This window comes from Danio rerio, chromosome 4 (genome assembly GCF_052040795.2).
Source record: "Danio rerio strain M-AB ecotype USA chromosome 4, GRCz13ab, whole genome shotgun sequence".
Lineage (NCBI taxonomy): Eukaryota > Metazoa > Chordata > Actinopteri > Cypriniformes > Danionidae > Danio > Danio rerio.
Window position 1 is genome coordinate 65,140,042 of NC_141024.2, and position 20,485 is coordinate 65,160,526.

The following is a 20,485-nucleotide window of genomic DNA, read 5'->3' on the forward strand; positions in this document are numbered from 1 at the left end:
TTTGCCAGAACAGGAGTTTGGCCATCAAATGAGGGCAACAGGATCAGGCCTCTCCTCTGCAAAAAAGTGGCATGAGATTTATCAAAGAGTGTGTATTTCGTTTACATGATATATTGTTTTGTTGAAATTTGCTTAACAGAGTAACGTTAACTTGTTAGGCTTTAGTACATTCAGTACAGTATCTATGTAAAACATGTCATACTTGTTTTTAAACAATAATGTGTTTTAAATTGCATGTATTTTGAGATTTACGTCGAATAATTTAGTAAGTTTGACCGTTTATGAGAGAGATTTGAAAAGGTGGGGGAATGGATTATGAGTGTACAGTATACAGCATGTGGTTTTAAGGCCTGAAATGTTCCTGTCCAGTTCCTCTTATTCTTTTTCCTATAGAGGTGAAGTTGGTTGTATATTAGGATATTCAGACATTCTCCTTATTAATATCATTTCAGAAAAGTATTCTTTGCAAATTCTAAATAGGAAAATCATATTAGCAGACAATGATTAATGATGATAAAAGTACAGCATTGTTCACAGTGAATTAGATAGTGTAAATGTTGTTTTTAAATCATACTTGCATGCTAATTCCAATCGAATATTCAAAGTAATATGGTAAACAATATAGAGACTGCTAAATGAACGAATGTGCGAATATAAAACCAACTTTACCTCTATCTTTTTCTTTTCGTTTTAGAGAAACAAACTACAATTACATATTAGATAAATATTACACACATTCTAGAAACAGTGATAAATTAATTTACAGAGCTATTGTGTGCTTCATTAAGGGAGTCATTGAGTTAAAATTCTTGTTTAGTTATAAAAGTTTTTATTGTAAAATATTGTATAAAATTATTATGTTTTTCATGATTTTTTCAGACTGAGAAATGCTCATTGCAATATCGTGGGCAGAGGACCTTGCTTGGAGGTGTGCTGAAATACACATGTGGTTTTTTTCACACTCAAAATGTATATTTATGAATTAATATGTGTTTATTATTATTATTTACTAGAATGACTTTCCTTCTTCATGATTATATTTATTTTTGTGATTATTTTTAGCAGAGTACTGCTTCTGCTGCTCCAGCACAAATGGTGCAACAACCTGCCCCTACTGTACCTGCTCAAGATGTGATGGAGACAAGATAACTTAAGGCCCAGCCCCAGCCCCCGTCTACTCCACCAGTGGCATCAAAGATTTCACCGCAATTGTCAATGGTACTTTTTTAAATTAAAAATCAAAAGAAATGACAATTTCAGTGTTTCAAGTGTTCAGGGTGCTCAAAGTTCATTCAAAGTTCTAAACATAAGAGAGAAAAGAACAAAAAGCAATAAAAAAGTTAAGGTGTTGTTAGAGACCTGCTTCTTTTCACACCTTTTGTACAGTAGGGGGTAGCATTTTATTTTATTTGTTAATTTTGTATTTATTCTGTTAATATTTAACTTATTTATTTTTGGATTTTTTATTCTATGTTCATTACTGTTTTGTTGACCAATGTTATATAAATATTTCATTTAAAAATGACTGGTCCTTGATTTTTAAGTCCACTTTTCGTTGGTTTCTGTTTGTATTGAACATTTTATATATATTGTTTATTTATATTGGTAATATTGTATTGTTAATAACTAATTTATTATTTTTATATTTTCTACTCTATATTCAATACTGTTCTGTTGACAATTGTTAGATAAATAATGCATATATAAATAACTGACTTCTCCTTGACTTTTAATTCCATAAACACTGTAGCTCTATGACACTTCTATAGATCATTTGTACGTCAAAATACAGAACAATAATAACCAGAAGCATAACAATGCTACAACAACTACTAAATAAAAACACAATTAAGTTAGTATGCTTTATATTTCATAAAAGAATATCAAAAAACACAATAACAAAGTGCTTAGGCATATTTTATTTACCTTGGAGCATTATACATTCAAATTGTTAGTTTATTGAGTAATAAGAAACAAATAACAATAAAGCGTCTTTAGCTGGATTCGAACCCCCGTGTTGGTGAGCACCTGCAATAGAAATCAATGTAACTCAAAATGCACAGTTTTAACACAGAACAGTATCGCTAATGCATGACGTAGAGCAGGTCAAGGAAGGCATGTCTGGGAAGCTAAGAATGCACCTTACCTTCGTTTTTTCCTCCCTCTTCTTCCTTCACCCTATTCTTTCCTTCTTCACCTTCTTTGTTGGATGATTATTCCTCAGCTTGAACGCAGCACCTGAGACCGCTCGGCCATCCTGACATGCTTGTATTGCCTGAGCTATCTCCTAGGACCCACACCACAGCACAGTGAAATGGAAGCTGCTGTGTCACAGCTTGCAGAGCTGTTGCAGTACTCATTGTTGGCACAGTAGGCAGCGTGTCAGTCTCATAATCTGAAGGTTGTGAGTTTGAGCCTCACACGGGGCAGGGTGGTACCTTTTGGAGCGGGAGCGCTTAGATGACAGGGCCGCGTTTTTTTATTGCCTTCCATGCGGTTCATGCTTCCCGGGAGCAAAAAATGCTACAGCTTCTCTGGAGGGCAGGCGGCATGAAGTTCCAAGAACATTTCCTGAGTCTGAAGCAATGATGACAAGATGCTCCCATTCCTGACAAGTAATCGCTTGACATTCGGTGTGGATATGTCAAATGTCATGACTTGATGTTGTACAAGGATTTGACGAAAAGTTCTGCAAATCCTATTGCCTTAAAAATCAACGGCATCCCAGGACATTCCACCACATGGCATTCCACGACAGTTCTTTCAATCCCTTTTCGGTGCACTTGCATTAAAGCCCTCGTCCACTGTTTTGTTCACATGTTTTTCCGAGTTGCTGTGGACAATGCCTTAATCACAAACACCTTAAAACTTGCAATCTAAAGTGCCCATTAAGCTTCCCAGGCACACTGCTACGCTGCATGAACTTTGGAGCAAAGAGGTTGATGCGGCACTTTGTCAGTGTTACTGTATCACTTGGACAGAGAGTTAAAGGCTTGAGCCTGAACGTATAGCCAAAGATTTTGTTTGTCAGAAGTGGGATTTGAACCCACGCCTCCAGCGGAGACTGCGATCTGAACGCAGCACCTTAGATCCCTCAGCCATCCTGACATGCTTGCATGGCCTAAGCTGTCTCCTAGGACCCACAGTGACATGGAAGCTGGTGTTGTCACAGCTTGCAGAGCTGCTGCAGTCTGCCTCGTTGGCGCAGTAAGCAGTTTGTCAGTATCATAATCTGAATGTCATGGGTTCGAGCCTCACATGGGGCAATGTGGTACCTTTTGGCATACGGGAACGCTTAGATGACTGGGCAGCGTTTTTTATTCCCTTCCGTGCGGTTCTAGCTTCCCGGGTGCAAAAAATTCTACAGCTTCTCTGAAGGGCAGGAGGCATGAAGTACCAAGAACATTTCCTGAGTCTGAAGCAATAATGGCAAGATGCTCCCATTCCTGTCAAGTAATTGCTTGACGTTCAGCGTGGATCTGTCAAATGTCATGACTTGACGTTGTACAAGGATTTGATGAAAAGTCCTGTGAATCATATTGCCTTAAAATCAATGGCATCCCAGGACATTCCACTACATGGCATTCCAAGACAGTTCTTTCGATCCCCTTTCGGTGCATTTGCATTAAAGCCCTCGTCCATTGTTTTGTTCACAGGGTTTTCCGAGTTGCTGTGGACAATGCCTTAATCGCAAACGCCTTAAAATTTGCAGTTTAAAATGCCTATTAGGGTTGCCAGGGACATTACTACGCTGCAAGAACTTTGGCGCAAAGAGGTTGATGCGGCGCTTCGTCAGTGTTACTGTATCACTTGGACATGGCGCCAGAGAGTTTAATTCTTGAGCCTTAACGTATAGCCAAAGATTTGGTTTGTCAGAAGGGGGATTTGACACCAAGCCTCCAGGGGAAACTGCGACCTGAATACAGCGCCTTACACCGCTCAGCCATCCTAACATGCATGCATGGCCTGAGCTGTCTCCTAGGACCCACACCGCAGCACAGTGAAATGGAACGTGGTGTGTCACAGCTTTCCAAGCTGCTGCAGTCTGCCTCGTTGTCGCAGTAGGCAGCGCGTCAGTCTAATAATCTGAAGGTTGTGAGTTCGAGCCTCACAGGGGGCAGGGTGGTACCTTTTGGCACTTCGGAGCGCTTAGATCACTGGGCAGCGATTTTTAGTCCCTTCCGTGCGGTTTATACTACCCGGGAGCAAAAGATGCTACAGCTTCTCTGGAGGGCAGACGGCGTGAAGTTCCAAGAACATTTCCTGAGTCTGAAGCAATGATGGCAAGATGCTCCCATTCCTGACACGTAATCGCTTAACGTTCGGTGTGGATCTGTCAAATGTCATGACTTGACGTTATACAAGGATTTGACGAAAAGTCCTGCAAATCCTATTGCCTTAAAAATCAACGGCATCCCAGGACATTCCAAGACAGTTCTTTTGATCTCCTTTCAGTGCACTTGCATTGAAACCCTCGACCATTGTTTTGTTCACATGCTTTTCCGAGTTGCTGTGGACAATGCCTTAATCGCAAACGCCTTAAAATTTGCATTTTAGAGTGCCTATTAGGGTTGCCAGGGACATTACTACGCTGCATGAACTTTGGCGCAAAGAGGTTGATGCGGCACTTTGTCACTTGGATAGAGAGGGTGCTCGCTGCAGAGCCATTTGAGCAGAGCTGAGCTCCAGCAAAGGGGAGCATGAGCTCTCGCTCCTTCTCCTGTAAGCTGTTTTAATGCGTACACCAACCCCACCCCTAAACCTACCCCCAGTGACATCACTCGTAGAAGAAGTGCAAAAAAGGAGGAGGTCAAGCTCCCTCTCGCTGGAGCTCAGCTCGCCCAAATGACTCTGCAGCGAGCACCACTTGCTTGGATATGGCGCCAGAGATTTAAAGACTTGAGCCTGAACGTTTAGCCAAAGGATTGGTTTGTCAGAAGTGGGATTTGAAACCACACCTCCAGGGGAGACTGCGACCTGAACGCAGCGCCTTAAACCACTCGGCCATCCTGACATGCTTCCCTGGCCTGAGCTGTCTCCCAGGACGCACACCGCAGCACTGTGACATGGAAGCTGTTGTTCCACATCCTGCCCAACTCCAGCAGTCTGCCTCGTTGGCGCAGTAGGCAGCGCGTCAGTCTCATAATCTGAAGGTCGTGAGTTCGAGCCTCACATGGGGCAGGGTGGTACCTTTTGGCACACGGGAGCGCTTACATGACTGGGCGCCGTTTTTTTATCCACTTCCATGTGGTTCATGCTTACCGGGAGCAAAAAATGCTACAGCTTCTCTGGAGGGCAGGAGGCGTGAAGTACCAAGAACATTTCTGGAGTCTGAAGCAATGATGGCAAGATGCTCCCATTCCTGTCAAGTAATTGCTTGATGTTCAGCGTGAATCAGTCAAATGCCATGACATGACATTTTACAAGGATTTGACGAAAAGTCCTGCGAATCATATTGCCTTAAAATCAATAGCATCCCAGGACATTCCACGACAGTTCTTTCGATCCCTTTTCGGTGCACTTGCATTAAAGACCTCGTCCATTGTTTTGTTCACATGCTTTTCCGAGTTGCTGTGGACAATGCCTTAATCGCAAACGCCTTAAAATTTGCAGTTTAAAGTGCCTATTAGGGTTGCCAGGGACATTACTACGCTGCAAGAACTTTGGCGCAAAGAGGTTGATGCTGCGCTTTGTCACATGGATATGGCGCCAGAGATTTAAAGACTTGAGCCTTAACGTTTAGCCAATGGTTTTATTTGTCAGAAGTGGGATTTGAAACCAGGCCTCCAGGGGAGACTGCTACCTGAACACAGCGCCTTAGACCACTCGGCCATCCTGACATGCTTATCTGGCCTGAGCTGTCTCCCAGGACGCACACCACAGCACCGTGACATGGAAGCTGTTGTTCCACATCCTGCCCAACTCCAGCAGTCAGCCTCGTTGGCGCAGTAGGCAGCGCGTCAGTCTCATAATCTGAAGGTCGTGAGTTCGAGCCTCACACGGGGCAGGTTGATACCTTTTGGCACACGGGAGCGCTTAAATGACTGGGCGGCGTTTTTTATCCACTTCCATGTGGTTCATGCTTACCGGGAGCAAAAAATGCTACAGCTTCTTTGGAGGGCAGGAGGCGTGAAGTTCCAAGAACATTTCCTGAGTCTGAAGCAATGATGGCAAGATGCTCCCATTCCTGTCAAGTAAATGCTTGACGTTCAGCGTGAATCTGTCAAATGTCATGACTTGACGTTGTACAAGGATTTGACGAAAAGTCCTGCGAATCATGTTGCCTTAAAATCAATAGCATCCCAGGACATTCCACTACATGGCATTCCAAGACAGTTCTTTCGATCCCCTTTAAGTGCACTTGCATCAAAGCAAGTGCACTGAAAGGGCAAGTCCATTGTTTTGTTCACATGCTTTTCCGAGTTGCTGTGGACAATGCCTTAATCGCAAACGCCTTAAAATTTGCAGTTTAAAGTGCCTATTAGGGTTGCCAGGGACATTACTGCGCTGCATGAACTTTGGCGCAAAGAGGTTGATGCGGCGCTTTGTCACATGGATATGGCGCCAGAGATTTAAAGACTTGAGCCTTAACGTTTAGCCAAAGGTTTTGTTTGTCAGAAGTGGGATTTGAAACCACACCACCAGGGGAGAATGCAACCAGAACACAGCGCCTTACACTGCTCAGCCATCCTGACATGCTTGCTTTGCCTGAGCTGTCTCCTAGGACCCACACCACAGCACAGTGACTTTGGCACAAAGAGATTGATGCAGCGCTTTGTCAGTGTTACTTTATCACTCAGACATGGCCCCAGAGAGTTAAAGATTTACGCCTGAACACATAGCCAAAGGTTGGGTATTGTCAGAATAGGGATTTGAACCATGGAAGCTGTTGTGCCACATCCTGCCCAGCACCAGCAGTCCGCCTCGTTGGCGCAGTATGCAGCGCGTCAGTCTCATAATGTCAAGGTCGTGAGTTCGAGCCTCACATGGAGCAGGGGGGTATGTTTTGGCACATGGGATCGCTTGCATGACTGGGCGGCTTTTTTATCCACTTCCATGCGGTTCATGCTTACCGGGAGCAAAAAATGCTACAGCTTCTCTGGAGGGCAGGAGGCGTGAAGTTCCAAGAACATTTCCTGAGTCTGAAGCAATGATGGCAAGATGCTCCCATTTCTGTCAAGTAATTGCTTGACGTTCAGCGTGAATCTGTCAAATGTCATGACTTGACGTTGTACAAGAATTTGACGAAAAGTCCTGCGAATCATATTGCCTTAAAATCAACAGCATTCCAGGACATTCCACTACATGGCATTCCAAGACAGTTCTTTTGATCCCCTTTCGGTGCGCTTGCATTAAAGCCCTCGTCCTGAGCTGTCTCCTAGGACCCCCACCGCAGCACAGCGTAATGGAAGCTGGTGTGTCACAGCTTGCCAAACTGCTGCAGTCAGCTTCGTTGGCGCAGTAGGCAGCGCATGAGTCTCGTATTCTGAAGGTTGTGAATTCGAGCCTCACACAGGGCAGGGTGGTAACTTGGTACACGGGAGAAAAAATCAACGGCATCCCAGGACATTCCAAGCCAGTTCTTTTGATCTCCTTTCAGTGCACTTGCATTGAAACCCTCGACCATTGTTTTGTTCACATGCTTTTCCGAGTTGCTGTGGACAATGCCTTAATCGCAAACGCCTTAAAATTTGCATTTTAGAGTGCCTATTAGGGTTGCCAGGGACATTACTACGCTGCATGAACTTTGGCGCAAAGAGGTTGATGCGGCACTTTGTCACTTGGATAGAGAGGGTGCTCGCTGCAGAGCCATTTGAGCAGACCTGAGCTCCAGCAAAGGGGAGCATGAGCTCTCGCTCCTTCTCCTGTAAGCTGTTTTAATGCGTACACCAACCCCACCCCTAAACCTACCCCCAGTGACATCACTCGTAGAAGAAGTGCAAAAAAGGAGGAGGTCAAGCTCCCTCTCGCTGGAGCTCAGCTCGCCCAAATGACTCTGCAGCGAGCACCACTTGCTTGGATATGGCGCCAGAGATTTAAAGACTTGAGCCTGAACGTTTAGCCAAAGGATTGGTTTGTCAGAAGTGGGATTTGAAACCACACCTCCAGGGGAGACTGCGACCTGAACGCAGCGCCTTAAACCACTCGGCCATCCTGACATGCTTCCCTGGCCTGAGCTGTCTCCCAGGACGCACACCGCAGCACTGTGACATGGAAGCTGTTGTTCCACATCCTGCCCAACTCCAGCAGTCCGCCTCGTTGGCGCAGTAGGCAGCGCGTCAGTCTCATAATCTGAAGGTCGTGAGTTTGAGCCTCACATGGGGCAGGGTGGTACCTTTTGGCACACGGGAGCGCTTACATGACTGGGCGGCGTTTTTTTATCCACTTCCATGTGGTTCATGCTTACCGGGAGCAAAAAATGCTACAGCTTCTCTGGAGGGCAGGAGGCGTGAAGTACCAAGAACATTTCTGGAGTCTGAAGCAATGATGGCAAGATGCTCCCATTCCTGTCAAGTAATTGCTTGATGTTCAGCGTGAATCAGTCAAATGCCATGACATGACATTTTACAAGGATTTGACGAAAAGTCCTGCGAATCATATTGCCTTAAAATCAATAGCATCCCAGGACATTCCACTACATGGCATTCCACGACAGTTCTTTCGATCCCTTTTCGGTGCACTTGCATTAAAGACCTCGTCCATTGTTTTGTTCACATGCTTTTCCGAGTTGCTGTGGACAATGCCTTAATCGCAAACGCCTTGAAATTTGCAGTTTAAAGTGCCTATTAGGGTTGCCAGGGACATTACTACGCTGCAAGAACTTTGGCGCAAAGAGGTTGATGCTGCGCTTTGTCACATGGATATGGCGCCAGAGATTTAAAGACTTGAGCCTTAACATTTAGCCAATGGTTTTATTTGTCAGAAGTGGGATTTGAAACCAGGCCTCCAGGGGAGACTGCTACCTGAACACAGCGCCTTAGACCACTCGGCCATCCTGACATGCTTACCTGGCCTGAGCTGTCTCCCAGGACGCACACCACAGCACCGTGACATGGAAGCTGTTGTTCCACATCCTGCCCAACTCCAGCAGTCAGCCTCGTTGGCGCAGTAGGCAGCGCGTCAGTCTCATAATCTGAAGGTCGTGAGTTCGAGCCTCACACGGGGCAGGTTGGTACCTTTTGGCACACGGGAGCGCTTAAATGACTGGGCGGCGTTTTTTATCCACTTCCATGTGGTTCATGCTTACCGGGAGCAAAAAATGCTACAGCTTCTCTGGAGGGCAGGAGGCGTGAAGTTCCAAGAACATTTCCTGAGTCTGAAGCAATGATGGCAAGATGCTCCCATTCCTGTCAAGTAAATGCTTGACGTTCAGCGTGAATCTGTCAAATGTCATGACTTGACGTTGTACAAGGATTTGACGAAAAGTCCTGCGAATCATGTTGCCTTAAAATCAATAGCATCCCAGGACATTCCACTACATGGCATTCCAAGACAGTTCTTTCGATCCCCTTTAAGTGCACTTGCATTAAAGCAAGTGCACTGAAAGGGCAAGTGCATTGTTTTGTTCACATGCTTTTCCGAGTTGCTGTGGACAATGCCTTAATCGCAAACGCCTTAAAATTTGCAGTTTAAAGTGCCTATTAGGGTTGCCAGGGACATTACTACGCTGCATGAACTTTGGCGCAAAGAGGTTGATGCAGCGCGTTGTCACATGGATATGGCGCCAGAGATTTAAAGACTTGAGCCTTAACGTTTAGCCAAAGGTTTTGTTTGTCAGAAGTGGGATTTGAAACCACACCACCAGGGGAGAATGTAACCAGAACACAGCGCCTTACACTGCTCAGCCATCCTGACATGCTTGCTTTGCCTGAGCTGTCTCCTAGGACCCACACCACAGCACAGTGACTTTGGCACAAAGAGATTGATGCAGCGCTTTGTCAGTGTTACTTTATCACTCAGACATGGCCCCAGAGAGTTAAAGATTTACGCCTGAACACATAGCCAAAGGTTGGGGATTGTCAGAATAGGGATTTGAACCATGGAAGCTGTTGTTCCACATCCTGCCCAGCTCCAGCAGTCCGCCTCGTTGGCGCAGTATGCAGCGCGTCAGTCTCATAATGTCAAGGTCGTGAGTTCGAGCCTCACACGGAGCAGGGTGGTATGTTTTGGCACATGGGATCGCTTGCATGACTGGGCGGCTTTTTTATCCACTTCCATGCGGTTCATGCTTACCGGGAGCAAAAAATGCTATAGCTTCTCTGGAGGGCAGGAGGCGTGAAGTTCCAAGAACATTTCCTGAGTCTGAAGCAATGATGGCAAGATGCTCCCATTTCTGTCAAGTAATTGCTTGACGTTCAGCGTGAATCTGTCAAATGTCATGACTTGACGTTGTACAAGAATTTGACGAAAAGTCCTGCGAATCATATTGCCTTAAAATCAACAGCATTCCAGGACATTCCACTACATGGCATTCCAAGACAGTTCTTTTGATCCCCTTTCGGTGCACTTGCATTAAAGCCCTTGTCCTGAGCTGTCTCCTAGGACCCCCACCGCAGCACAGCGTAATGGAAGCTGGTGTGTCACAGCTTGCCAAACTGCTGCAGTCAGCCTCGTTGGCGCAGTAGGCAGTGTGTCAGTCTCATAATCTGAAGGTTGTGAGTTCGAGCCTCACACAGTGCAGGGTGGTAACTTGGTACACGGGAGCGCTTAGATGACTGGGCAGTGTTTATTATTCCCTTCAATGCGGTTTATGCTACCCGGGAGCAAAAGAGGCTACAGCTTCTCTGGAGGGCAGGCAGCGTGAAGTTCCAAGAACATTTCCTGAGTCTGAAGCAATGATGGCAAGATGCTCCCATTCCTGTCAAGTAATTTCTTGACGTTCAGCGTGAATCTGTCAAATGTCATGACTTGATGTTGTACAAGGATTTGACGAAAAGTTCTGCAAATCATATTGCCTTAAAATCAACAGCATTCCAGGACATTCCACTACATGGCATTCCAAGACAGTTCTTTTGATCACCTTTCAGAGCACTTGCATTAAAGCCCTCATCCATTGTTTTGTTCACATGCTTTTCCGAGTTTCTGTGGACAATGCCTTACTCGCAAACACCTTAAAATTTGCAGTTTGAAGTGCCTATTAGGGTTGCCAGGGACATTACTAGGCTGCATGAACTTTGGCGCAAAGAGGTTGATCCGGCGCTTTGTCAGTGTTACTGTATCACTTGGACATGGCGCCAGAGATTTAAAGACTTGAGCCTGAACGTTTAGCCAAAGGTTTTGTTTGTCAGAAGTGGGATTTGAAACCACACCTCCAGGGGAGACTGCGACTTGAACACAGCAACTTACACAGCTCAACCATCCTGACATGCATGCATGGCCTAAGCTGTCTCCTAGGACCCCCCCCGCAGCACAGCGTAATGGAAGCTGGTGTGTCACAGCTTGACAAACTACTGCAGTCCCCCTCGTTGGCGCAGTAGGCAGCGTGTCAGTCTCATAATCTGAAGGTTGTGAGTTCGAGCCTCACACAGGGCAGGGTGGTAACTTTTGGTACATGGGAGCGCTTAGATGACTGGGCAGCATTTATTATTCCCTTCAATACGGTTCATGCTACCCGGGAACAAAAGATGCTACAGCTTCTCTGGAGGGCAGGCAGCGTGAAGTTCCAAGAACATTTCCTGAGTCTGAAGCAATGATGGCAAGATGCTCCCATTCCTGACACGTAATCACTTAACGTTCTGTGTGGATCTTTCAAATGTCATTATTTGACGTTGTACAAGGATTTGACGAAAAGTCCTGCAAATCCTCTTGCCTTAAAAATCAACGGCATCCCAGGACATTCCAATACATGGCATTCCAAGACAGTTATTTTGATCTCCTTTCAGTGCACTTGCATTAAAGCCCTCACCTTTGTTTTGTTCACATGCTTTTACGAGTTGCTGTGGACAATGCTTTGATCGCAAACACCTTAAAAAGTCTAAAGTGCCCAGGGACACTGCTACGCTTCATGAACTTTGGCGCAAAAAGATTGATGCAGCACTTTGTCAGTGTAACTGTATCACTCGGACATGCCAGGTCATGCCAGAGAGTTAAAGACGTGTGCCTAAACGCATAGCCAAAAGTTGGGTTTGTCAGAAGTGGGACTCACACCCTTGCCTCCAGGGGAGACTGCGACCGGAACACAGCACCTTAGACTTCTCTGCCATACTGACATGCTTGTATGGCCTGAGCTGTCTCCTAGGACCCACATCGCAGCACAGTGACATGGAAGCTGGTGTGTCACAGCCTGCCCAGCTCCTGCAATCTGCCTCGTTGGCGCAGTAGGCAGCACGGCAGTCTTATAATCTGAAGGTCACATGCTTTTCCGAGTTGCTTTGGACAATGCCTTGATCGCAAATGCCTTAAAACTCGCAGTCTAAAGTGCCCATTAGGGTTGCCAGGGACACTGCTACTCTGCATGAACTTTGGCGCAAAGAGGTTGATGCAGCGCTTTGTCAGTGTCACTGTATCATTCGGACATGGCGCCTAGGGCTGTAATAATACACGATATGAAATCGAAATTGCGAATCTACGATCCTGTGTCGCGTTGTGATAAAGGAGATTCGCGACACACCCCGTGACTACCTTTCCAATAACGTCACGCGTGCCTGCAAAAGTTGAGCTAGTTGAAGAAGAACGTGAGGAAACAATTTTTTTCCCCTCGACATTATGAGCACTGCTCCATTTATGCCCTTGCAATATGCGTTTAGCCGGGAGAGCTCGCACAGAGCTCTTAGTAAGGGACCGTCTGAATGTGTCAGGAATATCAAAAACAAAATTAACGTAACCCCGCTTGACAATAGACAACGGCAGAAACATTGCCAATGCTGTCAAAGCGGCCGGATTTTCACAGCATATACGATGCTTTGCTCACACTGTTAATGTGGCTGCACAGAGAGGGATGGGCGTTCACCAGATGTCCCGACTTCACAGAGTAAGGAAAGTTGTCACGTTTTTCACTGCAATGTTGACATGATGGTGTTTCTGAAGAATTTTCAACTTTTTGGTTTTCTTGAGAGAAATAAGTTGTTTATTTGTTTAATGTTTACTTGACTTGTGGTTTGAAGCACAGGCATAAAGCCTCAGTGTGAAACAGTAGCCTAAAGGTAAGTGAATTATAACAGCGCAAACTTTTCTGTAACCGTGCTGTGCACTTTCTGTTTGACCCTTTGGGAGTGCTGACTGACAGGTGAGTGATGCGTGAGGTCAGGGAAACACGACGAAGCTTTCAGTTAAGATGAACACAGTTTCTATAGTTATACTTTATTTAGAGATAAAGGTATATGGCTCTGCATATAATCACTCTATCTTGCTGGAGTTTATAGCCGTTTTGCTTTACTTCAGGACGCATTAATGCCGCTCTGAAGGTCTAATCGCTGTTTTAAGTTATCCAGAGCTGTATAAATGTACAAATCTTGAATATCACGATATTATTAAATATTACAATTGTAACAACACAGACAGCAACACCTTAGCACAATCGATAACCAGCTGATTCAGTCGTTTCATAAGAGGACCGCGCTTCTTTTTTCCTTTTCAACATAAAGGCAGAGAGGTGCGCCTTGTTTTCGGCCCCTTGTTCAACTGCAAGGCATACTTAATTTGCGGGACGATAACGTATAACCCGTGCCTACAGACACATTGCCAAAGAAGCAAAATAGAAGTAGAATATTGCTGTTTGATACAGACGTGTTGATGCTAAACCAGCACTGATGTTGACCTGGATCTGTAATAAACGCAACAAATAGGCTTTACTTTTTATTTTACAACTTATAAAGCATGTATGCACATTGATGCAATATCATATTTAAACAACAAAACTGTTTACAAAAAGTCAACATATGCGCGCGTTGTTGTTGTCTTTTCATCACGCAGCGCACACTTGAACCGCGAGGGAGAGAGAGGAAACCATATAGCAAGACATATTCTTTAAAATAATGATTTCTATTAAAAATGTAAAAGGTTTTGTGATTACAATAATAACAGCGGGGCATTAAATAAATGCATATTTTCTGTGAAGCGGGCAATTTGAGGAAGTCAGCTATTTTTATTTGACGGAAGAAAAAAACATATGATTGGAAAAAAACAGCCTATGCCGGTTATTAAAAAGAATCTGTCAGTATTTTCGTTTTGTAATATAAATTAATTATTTAATTGAAAATAATTTAGGGCAGTTCTATTTATTTTATTCATTTTATTTAGATTATTCTGCTCTTCTGTGCTAAACACTGCAGGTGCGTGAAGATGCTCTGTTGTTCTGTTCTGTTATTAATATGCTAGCATTTAAAAATAAATCAGTATTTTAAAATGCAATATTTAATGTGTCAGACACAAAAAAGACAAGTCAATTTGTTTAATATAAAATTAATAGTAATCTGACCAGTTAACCCTTAATAAGCGATTAATGAGCGGCGGTTGTCAGTTAGCAAAATTAACGAAATGAGCATCCCTAGTGGCCATTTATTTACTTTTTCTATGTAAGAGAACTTGATTGAAAAAGAATTTTCAACATGCTTGAACCATCTACACAATGGAGTTTAGTTCTGTTTGGTTTTTCAACAGTATTTTGTTACAAAGAAAACAAAAGTGATATATCTTTGGCTATTTTTTATTTTATATATTACTATTTATATTGTTAATAATTTGCATAGTTAATATTGTTTTTTGATGTTCAGTTTATAAAGATTTTTCAAATGTTATTTAATAAAAAATAGTTTTAAAAATCTTTTTTCCCACCCCCCACGGAAAAAAAAAATTGTGATACGAACCGAATCGTGGGTCAAAAATCGTGATACGAACCGAATCGTGGGTTTGGTGTATCGTTACAGCCCTATTGATTAGAGTAATTAAATGGTTTAAAGTTATTTGAAAGGTTGTGTCACCGACTCGGTCCCAGTCATTCCCCTCGCTGACCAGCAGAGGTCACCATCTCCGGACTTCTAACCATTACGTCATCCAGTTCACTCAGATCCCAGCACACCTGTTCTCCATCTCACTAATGACCCACGTACCACATATAAGCAGCTCACACACACTTCATTGCGAAGTCTTGTTTAGCCCCGGCCAGCATTTCTGAGCGTTCTATCCTGCCTGATCTCCCGTTGACCACTTCAGCCCGTTTCTCGACTCTGCTCTGTCTTCTGCCTGCCCTTGACCAAAGCCTGCTTACACGGACTCTGATTCTCGCTGCCTGCCCCTGACTAAAGCCTGTAACACAGACTCTGAATCACGCTGCCTGCCCTTGACTCAAGCCTGGTAATCACTCTGCCTCTGTTATCTACTAATCATCGTTGAGTTGTATGTTGTATGTTCGCACAGCCGTGCGAGGTGTTGATGTTTAAGTGTGACTTAATAAATACTGCAAAATGGATCCCTCCGTGTCAGTCTCCCCGTTACAGAAGACTTCGCCCAACACGGATCCCGCAGCCATCCAGGTTTTGTCTCACGAAGTCACAACACAAGCTCAGGTATTGTCAACACACCAACAACAACTAACACATCTAACGCAGTTAACAGACGAACTGGTGAAATCCCTACAAAACCTGCAAGCTGCTGCCACTGCGCAACCCACCGCCAACTACTCTCCAAGTCCACTTGTTGTTGCACAACCCCCGATGACTTCCGGAGTTCGATTGGCTTTTCCTGACAAGTTCTCAGGTAACCCAGCAAAATGTAAAGGCTTCCTACTGCAATGTAAACTGTTTATCGCCCAACAGCCTCATCTGTTTAAGGACGAGAATGGGAAAATTGCTTTTGTGTGCTCCCTGCTCACTGGGAAGGCGCTAGACTGGGCTACTGCAGTTTGGCCAGACAGTACCCCGATATTTCCCTCGTTTAATGACTTTTTCAAACGTTTCTGCACTGTGTTCGATCATCCAGAGGGTGGTCGTAACGCTGGCGAGGAGCTATTGTGCATCCAACAGAGAGATCGCTCCGCGGCTGAGTTCGCCCTGCAGTTCCGCACTCTGGCAGCGCAAACTGGCTGGGCTGATGATCCGCTTGCCACGCTCTACAGAAAGGCTCTAAGACTCAATTGCTTCCAGTCCTGTATCCCCTGAAACCTCCGCTGAACCCATGCAATTGGGTAGAACCCGCCTGAACCCAGAAGAGCGAGAACGACGGAGAAGAAATCACCTGTGCATTTACTGCGGACTTCCAGGTCATACGAAGATTTTATGTCCCAACAAGCCTCTCCCTAAAACCCTCTCGGTGAGTGCAACCACTATGTTCACTACCACTAATAATGTTGTGAATCTGCCTGTCACTTTGAGAAACGATGGAGATGAGATTGAGACTATGGCCATGATAGATTCAGGAGCCGCTGGTAACTTTATTGATTACACGTTTGCCACCACTCACTCCATTCCTTTAACCTCCTGTGATTCCTCCATAGCCATCACTGCTGTAGACGGGCGCCCTTTGGGAGAAGGACGTATAAAATTCCAGACCCTGCCAATCTTACTTCAAACAGGCTCTCTCCATGAAGAGGAAATTTCCCTTCTTGCCATCAACTCCCCTAAACACTCTGTAATTCTTGGGTTACCATGGCTACAACAGCATGACCCTCAAGTCTCTTGGAGAACTGGTGAGATCACAAAATGGAGCAATCAATGCTTTACCCAATGTCTGCACTCTGTTTCCCCTGTCCAGATCAACACAATTAACAAGACCGAAGACTCTGAACTCCGTCATGTTCCTGATGCTTATCACGATTTAATTGAGGCATTTAATAAGCAGAAGGCTACCAAGCTCCCTCCTCATCGTGAAAATGACTGTGCCATTGAGCTGCTACCCGGCACCACGCCCCCTCGTGGTCGCATCTTCCCTCTCTCACAACCTGAAACTGAAGCTATGAAGAGTTACATCTCTGAGGAGCTAGAGAAGGGCTTTATTCGACCATCTACTTCACCCGCTTCAGCAGGGTTTTTCTTCGTCAAGAAGAAGGATGGCAGCTTGCGCCCATGCATTGATTACCGAGGCTTAAATGAGATCACAGTCAAATACCGCTACCCATTGCCATTGGTTCCTGCCGCCCTTGAGCAACTCCGATCCGCCCAGTATTTCACTAAGTTGGACCTCCGTAGTGCATATAATCTCATCCGCATACGACAGGGAGACGAGTGGAAAACCGGGTTCTCTACAATTGACGGCCACTACGAATACCTCGTTATGCCCTTCGGCCTAGCAAACAGTCCTTCCGTGTTCCAGGCATTTGTAAATGAGATATTTAGAGACATGCTCAACAAGTGGGTCATAGTGTATATTGACGACATCCTGGTCTACTCCAATTCGCAATCTGAGCATATCCAGCATGTCCGGGCAGTGCTCAAACGCCTCATTCAAAACCAGCTGTATGCAAAGAGCTCCAAGTGCGAATTCCACCAGACCTGCATCTCATTCCTTGGTTACATTATCAGTCCAGAAGGCGTGGCCATGGACCAGCAAATGGTCGACTCCGTGACACAATGGCCACAACCCGAAACCATCAGACAACTACAACGATTTCTGGGCTTTGCTAACTTCTACAGGCGCTTCATAAGAAACTTCAGTTCAGTCGCTGCCCCATTGACCGCCATGGTAAAAGCCAACAATGCTCGCCTTAAATGGAACCCAGACGCTGTCCGAGCATTTACCCAGCTAAAGACTCGCTTCTCCAGTGCACCCATTCTGCGTCATCCTGATCCCGAGCAACCCTTTGTAGTCAAAATTGACGCGTCCAACACTGGAATTGGAGCCATCCTGTCCCAACGATCCCTAGTGACTAAGAAGCTCCATCCCTGTGCCTTCTATTCTCGCAAGCTCAACTCCGCTGAACGGAACTACGATGTGGGAAACCGAGAACTCCTCGCCATGAAAGCCGCGCTAGAAGAATGGAGACACTGGCTTGAGGGCGCAAAACACCCTTTCATCGTCATCACCGATCACAAAAACCTAGAATATATTCGGTCCTGTAAACGTCTGAATCCTAGACAGGCAAGATGGGCGCTGTTTTTCACCCGATTTGACTTCCAAGTCACCTATATCCCTGGCTCAAAAAACATCAAAGCAGATGCTCTGTCCCGCCTCTCAGACTATGAGACCTCTGAATTCCATGATGAACCCATAATTAAAGACCCTCTAATTGTCGCTCCTATCCAGTGGGATATCGAACAGGAGATCCTTCAAGCCGCCGAGAATAATCCATCTCAGCAGCCCTGTCCAGAGAATAAAATCTTTGTTCCCCCGTCACTTCGAGAAAGACTCATCTCCGAGGTACATGACCACCCCAGTTCCGGTCACCCAGGCAGCACAGCCACCGTACAAATGATTCAATCCCGCTACTGGTGGTCATCCATACACAAGGATGTAATCAACTTCATCAATAAATGCTCACCCTGTCAGATGTCCAAACACTCCCGTCACCGTCCAGCTGGATTACTCCAACCCCTGGAGGTGCCACATCGCCCCTGGTCACACATCGCTATAGATTTCATCACCGATTTACCCATATCTCAGGGCAAAACCACCATCCTCACAGTAGTGGACCGATTTTCAAAATCCTGCCGCCTTATCCCCATCTCCAAACTGCCTACAGCCATGGAAACGGCTGAGTTACTCTGCGAGTGTGTGTTCCGGTACTATGGTCTCCCCGAAGACATCGTGTCGGATAGAGGTCCCCAGTTTACATCCCGACTCTGGTCAGCATTCTTTAAAAACCTCCAAATCAACGTTAGCCTAACATCCGGCTATCATCCCCAATCCAACGGGCAGACAGAGCGCTTGAACCAAGAAATCGGCAGATTCCTCCGCACGTACTGTCATTCGAACCAGAACGAATGGGCCAAATTTTTGATGTGGGCAGAATATGCTCAGAACTCCCTCAGAAAGGCATCTACTGGATTAACCCCATTTCAATGCGTGCTGGGCTTCCAACCTCCTCTCTTTCCCTGGTCCGGCGAGACCTCTGAACTCCCTGCGGTGGATACCTGGTTTAAAAACTGCGAAGAGGTCTGGAACGCAGCTCACACTCACCTCTCTCACGCCGTACGGCGTTTCAAGGAACAAGCCGATCGACACCGACGTCCTGGTCCCATGTATTCCCCAGGACAATGGGTATGGCTTTCCACCCGCGACTTACGCCTCAAGCTGCCCTGCAAGAAGCTCAGTCCCAGGTACGTGGGTCCTTTCCAGATTGAAAGACAAATATCTCCTGTTTCGTTCAGACTGACACTCCCTAATCATTCTCGTATTTCCCCCACTTTCCATGTCTCTCTGCTCAAGCCTGCTGCTGGTCCAGCCGAGACGGATAGGGAGGTGGCAGCCGGTGAACAGGGTCCCCCGCCTCTTATGATCGATGGTGAAGAGGCCTACCAGATCCACGAGATTCTGAGATCCAGACGCCGGGGTGGACAACTCCAATATCTCGTTGATTGGGAGGGGTACGGCCCGGAGGAGAGATCTTGGATTAACCGCAAGGACATCCTCGACACCACACTACTGGAAGAGTTCCACTCACAACATCCGGAGATGCCGGCCCCTCGCCCCCGTGGAAGACCCCGGCGTCGAGAATTGCCTCACTTCAGGAGCCGTTCGTTGGGGGGGGGCTCTGTCACCGACTCGGTCCCAGTCATTCCCCTCGCTGACCAGCAGAGGTCACCATCTCCGGACTTCTAACCATTACATCATCCAGTTCACTCAGATCCCAGCACACCTGTTCTCCATCTCACTAATGACCCACGTACCACATATAAGCAGCTCACACACACACTTCATTGCGAAGTCTTGTTTAGCTCCGGCCAGCATTTCTGAGCGTTCTATCCTGCCTGATCTCCCGTTGACCACTTCAGCCCGTTTCTCGACTCTGCTCTGTCTTCTGCCTGCCCTTGACCAAAGCCTGCTTACACGGACTCTGATTCTCGCTGCCTGCCCCTGACTAAAGCCTGTAACACGGACTCTGAATCACGCTGCCTGCCCTTGACTCAAGCCTGGTAATCACTCTGCCTCTGTTATCTACTAATCATCGTTGAGTTGTATGTTGTATGTTCGCACAGCCGTGCGAGGTGTTGATGTTTAAGTGTGACTTAATAAATACTGCAAAATGGATCCCTCCGTGTCAGTCTCCCCGTTACAGGTTGAAACAAAATCTGTTATCTTGTTATTTTTAAATCAACAGGAGCGGTTTAAATCAAGATTGGCAAATTTGCATCAACATCACCAAGACTGCTTTAACCGCTTTAACGAAGCAGAAAGTAAATTAAGACAAAAGACTTGCCTACAAAAATCAAAGCATTGTGAGTATTTAACCTAATTAATATATCATTATTTAAACCTACCACAAACTGCCATTTGTAGGTTTAATGGTGCATTTTCTTTTGAATTTTATATATTCATTCTAATCTTCATACTCTCCTGAACAGCGTTCATCACCTGCAACAGCAACACTCACATCATCTCCATCCTGTCCTGAGCA

General features: G+C 45.6%; 4 non-coding genes across 4 annotated transcripts; all 4 read left to right on the forward strand.

Annotated features, from left to right (window-relative positions):
• The first annotated feature begins 5,108 nt into the window (after nucleotides 1-5,108).
• Nucleotides 5,109-5,181, forward strand: trnam-cau (transfer RNA methionine (anticodon CAU)). Its single transcript has one exon. It is a non-coding gene; the product is annotated as a tRNA-Met (tRNA).
• A 753-nt stretch (nucleotides 5,182-5,934) lies between these two features.
• Nucleotides 5,935-6,007, forward strand: trnam-cau (transfer RNA methionine (anticodon CAU)). The gene has a single exon. It is a non-coding gene; the product is annotated as a tRNA-Met (tRNA).
• Nucleotides 6,008-8,253: 2,246 nt separating this feature from the next.
• trnam-cau (transfer RNA methionine (anticodon CAU)) lies at nucleotides 8,254-8,326 on the forward strand. The gene has a single exon. It is a non-coding gene; the product is annotated as a tRNA-Met (tRNA).
• A 768-nt stretch (nucleotides 8,327-9,094) lies between these two features.
• Nucleotides 9,095-9,167, forward strand: trnam-cau (transfer RNA methionine (anticodon CAU)). The gene has a single exon. It is a non-coding gene; the product is annotated as a tRNA-Met (tRNA).
• Nucleotides 9,168-20,485: the final 11,318 nt, after the last annotated feature.